This window comes from Humulus lupulus, chromosome 1 (genome assembly GCF_963169125.1).
Source record: "Humulus lupulus chromosome 1, drHumLupu1.1, whole genome shotgun sequence".
Lineage (NCBI taxonomy): Eukaryota > Viridiplantae > Streptophyta > Magnoliopsida > Rosales > Cannabaceae > Humulus > Humulus lupulus.
The window spans coordinates 243,244,528-243,256,266 of NC_084793.1; the positions used below are offsets into that span (position 1 = coordinate 243,244,528).

The window sequence follows — 11,739 nt, forward strand, 5'->3', positions numbered from 1 at the left end:
AGGCTCTACTATTCTGACTAGAACTAGCAATTTCCCCTTGCCGTTTTTCATTGGTTGTTGCTGGTGACTTTGCAACTTCATTCGAGACCAACTCCTCTAGTACAAATTTATTGCGAGGTTTGTGGTTATTTACATAGTCATGTTCAAGAAAAGTTGCATTTGTCGATACAAATATTTTATTTTCTTTTGGACTATAAAAAATTCCACCTCTAGTGTCTTTGGAATAGCCCACAAACATGCACACTTCAGAGCGTGATTCCAACTTCCTGGTCTTCCCAGTCTTTGCATTAAATATAGGTAACCATATCTTGAATAATCATCAACAAAAGTGACAAAGTATTCATAACCTCCTCTTGCTTGTACATTAAGTGGATCGCAAACATCCGTATGTACCAGCTGAAGTGGTTCTGTAGCTCTTGAACCTTTAGCAGAGAAAGGTCTCTTGGTCATCTTGCTTTCTAGACGCGACTCACAAACAAGGAGAAATCCAATAGATAGTTCTCTTAAAGGACCATCCTTTACAAGCCTATTAATTCTATCTAGACCAATATGGCCCAATCTCAAGTGCCACAGATATGTTTCACTATCGAAATCATTCTTTTGTCGTTTAATAGATCTAGGATTAACTGTTTTAAATAATTCAGAATTAAGTAAATATTTTGTCATTCATTATAAGTATGTAAATTTGTTTATCCCAAATCATTTGCATAACAAGTAAATAGATAATTTCTTTTAAATAATAACTACTTTATTAATAAAAGAAATAAATGTCATGCAAAAATAGAAATAAGTTTCCAAATATTAATAATCAAAATTACTAATAATAAACTAAATTTCTAGACTGTAGTTTTCTTTGTTCAAAGAAATCTAGAATTTCTAAAAAAAACATTCAAATTGTTCAACTAATAATAAAATTTCTAAATAAACTACTATCCAACTCCTCTAGCTTTACTTGCTATCAAAATCCTCATTACTCTTTTCCTCCTTTACAGTCCTTTTCAGGGTTCTGATTCTACGAAAGGAAAAAACAAAGAAAAATAGATTAGTGGGATATATATTTTTTTAATCTACTATCCAAAAAATTTGAATATGCTATTAATAGTATTTGAATCTACTATTCAAAGTTAAAAAAATATATGTAAATCTCATTTACCTTTTCGTTTGTTACAAATGATGACACTCAGCAAAGACTTCCTTTGTCATTGCTTGGCACATCTCATGTGTTGAGTCATAGTGTATATATTTTTCCTTTGTTTCATCAGGCATGGTTGAAAGCATGCAATAACGTCCCAATAGATCGGATTTAATCCAATTTGAATATTTTTCTTCTGCTTCATAGATAGTAGCCAAAGGTGGTTCTGTTGGAGGTTTGTTACAGATAGTTGACATCAACTTCTTATAAGAAAAAAATGGTCAAAATGTCTTGAAACCAGTGTTGCATGTTTTCAAGTTCAAAAACCAAAGATTTGAGAAAAGCATCGGTGTGTAATTCACCAATAGACATCTTTGTTGGGAATAAATAAATAAACAAAAATAAATTTATGCATATAATAAACATCAGTAATTTTCGGAATAGTAAACGTGATGCATGAATGCAATAATTAAAGAACACATAAAAATAATTACTAATTCCACGATTAATTAATTTGAACATTAATGGACTAGCCTTAGGGTAGGTCAGACTAATTCCAAATTAATTTTGCGACAACTTCTCAAATTTATAAGTGCAAACTTAAATCAACATTTCTCTTTTGACTTATAAACAACTGTTTGTTTGGTCAAGGATACACTAGTCTGCTCGAAAGCCTAATGTTCCTTGTGAGTGTAACCCATTATTTTAGATCAACGACTTAACTCAAAAGTGTGTCTTGGTGTCAGTCAAACTTGAAATACATCATTAAATCATATTTTTAAAAAAGAAGTTTGCCTTGAGAATAACACAGTCGGAAGCCTTCCCTAGGGGGACACAAGCAATGGTGTCGCGAGACCCTCTCCATGTTATCTCGGTGCTAACTAATGATGGATACCATGGCACTTATTGTCATAACTCCCTCTCCCACTCACTATTTTAAAATATGTGTTTTCTCAAAACATGCTATGCTTTTTAATTAGTTTGTAAAAATAAAATGATCTATTTTTACCAAATGATATTCTAATAATTACTAATCTAATTAAGCAAAATTAAAATTATAGAACTATGCCCTAATTATTTCAATTTTAATTTTCTATAATTACTAGGAATATCATTTATTATTTAATAAAATAATTTTATTAAATACTAGAAATTAAACTACTTTTAAAATCAATTTCCGCTCTTGAACTAGTTAAAACTATATTTATTATTATATGGTCCATCACATAAAGCATATAATCACAAATGACAATCCTAAGACATGTTTCTACTCATATGAGATGCATGCTTATTTTAAATACTGTCTGGGTAATCTGTATAGCATGTCAAAAGTGCATGATAAAGTATTAAACAATTTAATCACATTCAAACATTTAAATAAAGAAATACTAAATAAATAAATGTGGGCCGCGTGTCTTGGGTATTTCTAGAAAAATTACAACACTTGCAAAATTATACAAAAAAATGTAAGAAACTAAAGAAAACCTAAAGAGATCTCTATCTTCAGCTTTGGGCCTTCACAAGTAGTCTTGATCCATTAAGCCATTTATCCATTTAATTTTGAATTAAAATAACTTGTAATTATCTTGAACAAATTTTAAGAATAATTAACTTGGGCTTTAATGCCCAAAAAGTTATTCGACCAATTTTTTAATTTGGGCTCAAACAATTAATTCAAAACAAAATAATTTTAATTATGGACTAAAATTAATTAGGCCCATAATTTAAATAGATAACAAAGATGCAAGCCCTAGGGTTTAGAAACCCTAGGGCCGGCGGCACAAGGTGGCTCGGCATGGGGAGGTGCGGCTGGAAGGTGCGCTGATGCAGGCGTAGGGGCATGCGCAGATGGTACAGGGGCGCTTATAGCAGACGCAGGGGTGTGCGAGAAGGAGGCAGGCGTAGGGGCACGCGCACAGGAGGCAGGTGCAGGGGCTCGGGCTTCGGGGCACGGAACCTGGGGCTCGGGTCTTACAGAATTTTTTCAAATAATTTAATGCAGAAAATTAGATTACAAAAAATTCCTATGCCCCAAATTGGCTTACATTTTTCATCTAGAAATTTAAGAACAATCCCTTAACCCAAAACACCATATAATGATCCTTAAGAATAAACTTTAAACATACATACATCCATCCATTCACACATATTATGATAACATAAGAATGCATATTATGCCCACACAGTAATTAATGTATACAGAGATTAATGAACGCTCTTATACCAATTGTTAGGAATGAGTTTCCAAATACGCAACGGAATAGTAAAATAAACAATTAGTACGAGAGCGGTCATTAATCCCTACATACATTAATTACTGTATGGGCATAATATATATTAATTATGTTATCGTAATATGTGTGAATGGATGGATGTATGTATGATTAAAGTTCATTCTTAAGGGTCGTTAATTATATGGTGTTTTGGGTTTAGGAATTGTTCTTAAATTTCTAGATGAAAAATGTAAGCCATTTTGGGGCATAGGAATTTTTTGTAATTTAATTTTATGCATTAAATTATTTGAAAACATTATGTAAGGCCCGAGCCCCAGGTTCCGTGCCCCGAAGCCCGAGCCCCTACGCTTGCCTCCTGCGCGCGCGCCCTCGCAACTGTAGCCACCTTGTGTCACCGGCCCTAGGGTTTCTAAACCATAGGGCTTGCATCTTTGTTTTATATTTAAATTATGGGCCTATGTAATTTTAGCCCATAATTAAAAAAAAATTGTTTTGAATTAATTGTTTTAGCCCAAATTAAAAAATTGGCCTAATAACTTGTTGGGCATTAAAGCCCAAGTTAATTATTCTTAAAATTTGTTTAAGATAATTACAAGTTATTTTAATTCAAAATTAAATGGATAAGTGGCTTAATGGATCAACCCTACTTGTGAAGGCCCAAAGCTGAAGATAGAGATCTCTTTAGGTTTTCTTGAGTTTCTTAAATTTTTTTGTATAATTTTGCAAGTGTTGTAATTTTTCTAAAAATACCCAAGACACGCGACCCACATTAATTACTATGTGGGCATAATATACATTAATTATGTTATCGTAATATGTGTGAATGGATGGATGTATGTATGATTAAAGTTCATTCTTAAGGGTCGTTAATTATATGGTGTTTTGGGTTTATGAATTGTTCTTAAATTTCTAGATGAAAAATGTAAGTCATCTTGGGGCATAGGAATTTTTTTGTAATTTAATTTCCTGCATTAAATTATTTGAAAAAATTATGTAAGGCCCGAGCCACGGGTTCCGTGCCTCGAAGTTCAAGCCTAAGGCTATCGCACGCACCCTGCGTCCCTGTGCTGCCAGCCCCGCGCGCACCCAAACCCCTGTGCTGCCAGCCCCGTGTGCACCCACACACCTGTGCTGCCAGCCTTGCGCACACCCGCGCCCTTGCGCCTGTTGCCTCGTGCCCATGTGCCAGCCACCAGCAGTCCTGCGCCCCTACTGCGTGCCTCCAGCCTTGCCTCCTTCCCCGCTGAGCCACCTTATGCAGCCGCCCCTAGGGTTTCTAAACCCTAGGGCTTACATCTAAGTTATCCATTTTAATTATGGACCTAATTAATTTATCCCATAATTAAAATTATTTTATTTTGAATTAATTGTTTGAGCCCAAATTCAAAGTGGGCCTAAAAACTTATTGGGCATTAAAGCCCAAAGTTAATTATTCTTAAAATTTGTTTAAGATAATTAAAAGTTATTTTAATTCAAAATTAAATGGATAAATGACTTAATGGATCAGGACTACTTGTGAAGGCCCAAAGTTGAAGATTGAGTTCTGTTTAGATCTTATTTAGTTTCTTACATTTTTGTGCATATTTTTGCGAGTGTTGTAATTTTTCTAGAAATACCCAAGACATCCGACCTGCATTTATTTATTTAACTGTTTGAATGTGATTAAATTGTTTAATACTTTATCATGCATTTTGAACATGCCATACATATTACCCACACAGTATTTAAAATTAGCATGCATCTCATATGAGTAGAAACATGCCTTAGGATTGTCCTTCATGATTATATGATTTATGTGATGGACCATATAATAATAAATCTTGTTTTAACTAGTTCAAGAGCGGAAATAGATTTTAAAAGTAGTTTAATTGTTAGTATTTAATAAAATTGTTTTATTACATAATAAATTATGCTCTTAGTAGTTATAGTATATATAAAATTGATTTAATTAGGGCATAGTTCTATACTTTTGATTTTCCTTAATTGGATTAGTAATTATTAGAATATCATTTGGTAAAAATAGATCACTTTATTTTTACAAACTAATTAAAAAGTATAGGATGTTTTGAGAAAACACATATTTTAAAATAGTCAGTAGGAGAGGGAGTTATGAAAATAAGTCTCATGGTCTCCATTATTAGTTGGCACCGAGGTGACATGGAGAGGGCCTCGTGGCACCATTGCTTGTGTCCCCCTAAGGAAGGCTTCCAACTGTGTTATTCTCAAGCCAAACTACTTTTTCAAGAATAGGATTTAATGATGTATTTCAATTTTTACTGACCCTAAGGCACACTCTTGAGTTAAGTCATTGATCTAAAATAATGGGCTACACTCACAAGGTACATTAGGCTTTCGAGCGGACTAGTGTATTCTTGACCAAACAAGCGGTTGTTTAAAAGTCAAAAGAGAAATGTTGATTTAAGTTTTCTCTTATAAATTTGAGAACTTGTCTCAAAATTAATTTGGAATTAGTGTGACCTACCCTAAGGCTGGTCCATTAATGTTCAAATTAATTAATCGTGGAATTAGTAATTACTATTCCAAAATGGTAGATCTATTCACTCTATTAATAACCGAGCCAGATCTGGTGTATCATAAGGGATTTTCCCTTTGTATTGATTCCTATAGATTGGATCAAAAACAATTCTTGAATGAGGTATTCAACTCCAGGGATGAATCGAAAAAGAAATATTTATAGGTTCTACCTCCTATTTTTTATGAAGAAAATGAATATTTTATCGAAGGATCAGAAAAAAAATGGATCCGGACCTCCTGTGGGAATGATTTGGAAGATCCAAAACAAAAAATAATGGTATTTGCTAGCAACAACATAATGGAGGCAGTCAATCAATACATATTTATCTGAAATCTAATTCAAATCCAATATAGCACCTATAGGTACATAAGAAATGTATTGAATCAATTCTTTTTAATGAATAGATCCGATCGCAACTTCGAATATGTAATTCAAAGGGATCAAATAGGAAACGATACTTTGAATCATAGAACTATAATGAATTATATGATCAACCAACATTTCTCAAATTTGAAAAAGAGTCAGAAAAAATGGTTCAATCATCCTAGGTAATAGAGTGGATCCCCTAAGGTAAAGATAGTAAGAATCAGAAAAATAGGGTGTTATCATATAGCTTTGTATTGGCTAAGTTCACAAGTTGGAGATAAGCGGACTTGAACTGCTGACATCCACCACAGGGTAAACCACTGCCTCTCAGGCCCCCGACTGATTCTACCATAGAGGCCAACGATAGACAATAACTCCCCCCCAACACAGCTTACAACTTTCATCGTATTGTGCTCTCCAAAGAGCAACTCTTCTCAAAATCTGAAAAGGTGCTGAGTTGGAATCCCATTCTAACTAAGGATTCTTGTGGTTCTGGAGGATCTAGCTATAGGAGAACCAGGAGCGGAGAGCTTTCCCCCCCTTTTCCACCCGACTCTTTGGTCTTAAGAATGATGATTTTAAGAATGAGTGATTTCCCTTCTCCGACCCTTACTGCCCAACCTGAAAGCGGAAAGCTAAAGCGTTCCACTTATTGAACAGGGTTCTATGGTTGGTCCGCGGCCCCTGGATGCCGAAGGCGTCCTTGGGGTGATCTCGTAGTTCCTATGGGGTGGAGACGATGGGTTCGGTCCATGGATTTTCCTTCCTTTTGCTGCATTTCGCTCAAAGGGTTGAAGAGAGATAGTGAATCAAGTTGTTTGCAAGGGCCAACTTGATCCTCTTCCCCAGGGATCCCAGATGAGGGAACCCTAAGAGAGTCGTCGACTCCAACTACCGTCCATGTACGATCCATACTAGATCTGACCAATTGCCCATTCTACCTCCTCTACGTTCATGATAGCCCATCTTTGTCTTAGTAGAGTTTTTCAGTGGATCGACCCCATCATCTCCACCTCATAGGAAATACGAGACCACCCCAAGGACACCTTAGACATCCAAGGGTCGCAGACCGACCATAGAACCCTTTCAATAAGTGGAATGCTTTATCTGTCCGCTTTCAGGTTGGGCAGTAAGGGTCGGAGAAGGGCAATCACTCATTCTTAAAACCAGCATTCTTAAGACCAAAGAGTCGGGTGGAAAAGGGGGGCAAAGCTCTCCGTTCCTGGTTCTCCTGTAGCTAGATCCTCCAGAACCACAAGAATCCTTAGTTAGAATGGGATTCCAACTCAGCACCTTTTGGAATTTTGAGAAGAGTTGCTCTTTGGAGAGCACAGTATGATGAAAGTTGTAAGCTGTGTTCGGGGGGGAGTTATTGTCTATCATTGGCCTCTATGGTAGAATCATTCGGGGGCTGAGAGGCAGTAGTTTACCTTGTGGTAGATGTCAGTGGTTCGAGGTTGCTTATCTCCAATTCGTGAACTTAGTCGATACAAAGCTATATGATAACACCCTATTTTTCTGATTCGGCAGTTCGATCTATGCTAGATTTATCATTCATGGACCTTGATAAGATAAGATCCTTCCATTTAGTAGCACCTTAGGGGATGGCAGAGCCTTAAAGTTAAAAGTGAGGTTCAAATGAGGAAAGGCTTACGGTGGATACCTAGGCACCTAGAGATGAGGAATGGCTTAATAAGGGAAGAAATGCTTCAGGGAGTTGAAAAGAAGCGGAGATTCAGAGATTCCCAAATAAGTCAACCTTTCGAACTGTTACTGAATCCACAGGCAGGCAAGAGACAACCTGGCGAACTGAAATATCTTAGAAGCCAGAGGAAAAGAAACCAAAAGTGATTCCCATAGTAGCGGCGAGCGAAATGGGAGCAGCCTAAACCGCGAAAACGGGGTTGTGGGAGAGCAATACAAGCGTCGTGCTGCTAGGCGAAGTGGTGGAGTGCTGCACCCTAGATGGCAAGAGTACAGTAGCCAAAAGTATCACTAGCTTATGCTTTACTCCCCAAGAATTTCAATTGCGCTTATATTCATCACTGTAGGAATTGGGTTCAAGCTTTCCCCAGCCCCTTCTCATCAATGGACTCCTGACGTATACGAAGGAGTGCGGTTCATTTGACAAATTCCTACCTCTCTATCTATCTCTGAGATTTTGGATTTTTCAAAACTCCATGGACATGCAGAAGATAAATGTTATCCCCACTCGGACCAAGACATAACTTTTACTTGTCCAAATAATAATTAAGGTGAAGCAGGGTGAGGAACAACGAATCTCTTTATCATAAAGAGATTCATTTTGCAAGTTTGTTATTACGGGTAGTTCCTACAAAGCAAAGGATCGAACTAATGATGTATACAATACTTGAATTCTCGATGTAGATGCTACATAGTTGGTTCTCATCCTTCAGAGACTACGAGTGGAATAGGAGCATCTGTTGACAAAAGGATCACCCTAAGATGATCATCTCATGGCAGTTGAGAACGAATCAAATCAGATGGTTCTATTTCTCAATCTTTTTGACTTGCTCCTACAGAACCAAGGTCGAAAAGATTGAGAAAAATCAGTCATTCACAATCACTGATGAAGGATTCCTCGAAAATTTAAGGCTCAATCCAATTAAGTTCGTAGCGTCTACCAATTTCGCCATATCCTCCTTTTGGATTGTGATTCGGATCTAATTACGATACCGTTTTCCTTTTCTTTAATTTAGATTATGAAAGAACTCTTGAATTCATTAGATAGTGGTTCGCATAGTGAAAACTGCTTCCTTCTATTTTGTTTTCTTGTCTATCTCTTTTCATCTCTCTTGGAACCTCATATTTGGTTCAATAAGAAAAGATTCTATTCTGTCTGCATCCATAATTCAAAATAGATGGATACATACCACATATATATAGTATATATAATACTATCTGATAGATTATATTATACATATAATAGTATTTTATATAAGATAGTATTATTACACCAATATTATACTTCGACATATATTTTCCTATTTATACCATTTTTGGCATGCAATTTTGAATACTTGAACGGTTGATTCTTTATTCTTTTGTTTTTGTATTAGCTCTTATCTTATTATTATGTATTAATAATATGTATTATATTTAATTATTCTATTAAGAAAAATACAATTTAATAAGTTATCCTTAGGAAAATCAACTAGGAAAAAAAAAAGAAGTTTGAATTTCAAATGTCATTTGAATATAAAAAACTTACTATCTAAATATTAGAAGAGTTAAGAATGAATAATTAATAGCTAAGATCCCAGTAGTTTACTAAAGTCCTATGTGTGTTCCAATTATGTTATGCGAGCCCGCTTAGCTCAGGTTAGAGCATCGCATTTGTAATGCGATGGTCATCAGTTCGACTCCGATAGCTGGCTTTTCTCCATATGTTTGATTTTTCTTTTTTACATAGTTTTTACTTTACATAGTTGGTAATGTGAAATCAAAGAAATTGAAAAGTCTTATTCCCCTTTTAAAAAAAGGTATTCATCTTCATCTATTAGCTCATAAGGACTTCCAATTATTTAAAATTATAGAATAGGAGGAGTTCGATTTATGTAGACCAAATCAATTAACAAAAGAACTTTCATTTTTTTTTTTTATAGATTTTATAAATTCTATATTATATATAGATAATAATATAGAATATTAAGTTAAAGCTGGGATATTGATTACAATTCATCCAATTATTCTTTCGAATTACATATAGGTTTATGAAATTTTATAAGGAGTCTTTATGTCGCGTTACAGAGGGCCTCGTTTCAAAAAAATACGCCGTCTGGGGGCTTTACCGGGACTAACTAGTAAAAAGCCTAGGGCTGTCAGCGATCTTCGAAACCAATTACGCCCCAGTAAAAAATCTCAATATCATATTCGTTTAGAAGAAAAACAAAAATTGTGCTTTCATTATGGTCTTACAGAAGATCAATTACTTAAATACATCTGTATCGCCAGAAAAGCAAAAGGGTCAACAGGTCAGGTTTTACTACAATTACTTGAAATGCGGTTAGATAACATCCTTTTTAGATTAGGTATGGCTTCGACTATTTCTCAAGCCCGCCAATTGGTTAACCATATACATATTTTAGTTAATAATCGTATGGTAGATATACCAAGTTATCGCTACAAACCCTGAGATATTATTACAGTGAGAGATGGACAAAAAAAATCTAAGTCTCTAGTTCAAAATTATCTTTATTCATCTGTCTGTGAGGAATTGCCTGAACATTTGACTCTTCACCCATTCCAATATCAAGGATCGGTCAATCAAATAATAGATAGTAAATGGGTCAGTTTGAAAATAAATGAATTGCTTGTTGTCGAATATTATTCTCATCAGACTTAAACCTAACTAAACTAACTAAGGGGATTTTCATTCCTTGTCCATTACTTTCCAGTATTTTCCATACCACAGAAATTTGGATTAGGACTCGAGAAACCATATCAAAGAAAGGTCTAACTGTTGGAATAATGGCGTCCATTGTTATTTAAATTGATATATTGTACTCAATAACATCGGTGAATTAGGTGAAGGATACGGAAAGAGAGGGATTCGAGCCCTCGGTAAACAAAAGCCTACATCGTAGTTCCAATGCTATGCTTTGAACCACTCGGCCATCTCGTGAAAGTTTCCTTTCATCCAGCTCAAGTAGTTACACCAAATAAAGATAAAAAGAGGGGGGGGGGGGGGGGGGGTTTGCACTTTCAAATTCTATAAAACCCCCAATCTACTCCTTACTCAAGTTCCTAAAGAAGATCAAGCAACATTTCATTGATTCATTCTTCTTTATTGATTTTATTTATTTATTGGCTTTCTATTATATTTTCTTAATTCTTTTTTTTATTGAATTACTAACTCAATAAAAAAAGTAATGAAATGTGAGGTTCTTGAGTAGTCTACTTCCCTTCGAATGATGAATCCCCCTCCTTAACTTAAGTAAACTTAATTAAAGTAAAGAAATGCCTTTGACTTCAATTCATAAGGGATTTACTTGTCTATGTATCATTCCATTCAATCTTTTAGGTCCCTACTTCGCCTTGACGGTTATGTCACGACGTCCTTAAAGCCTATATGTGACGAATAAACTCCGACAACCATGACATATTTGCTTATTTGGATAGAAACATAATTTCATTTCTTTCTAAACGAAAAGGAATTATTAATAACACATAACATAAAGAAATAAGTCTTTTTTTTCACGAGGTATAATTATAAAATTGATATATTTGTTACTTAATTGGCCATAGACCAATTTCCCTTTTTACTTGGGAGTATTGAACACACCTATAATTCTGAGTTTCATGTTACTTTTACCAAGAGAGATGTCAAATATGGGACATCCTAATTCAATTGAATGGGATGACAGTTTCTCATTTTGCATTTATAACATAATTTTTATCAAATCACACATCGCAGTATACCAGGCCTTCTAATTCTTTAAGCGGCTTAT

The 11,739-nt window shown here is 35.0% G+C and overlaps 1 pseudogene; it reads left to right on the forward strand.

Moving 5' to 3' along the window:
* Window positions 1-9,572: 9,572 nt before the first annotated feature.
* On the forward strand, window positions 9,573-10,634 carry LOC133830510 (small ribosomal subunit protein uS4c-like; annotated as a pseudogene).
* The last annotated feature ends 1,105 nt before the right edge of the window (window positions 10,635-11,739 follow it).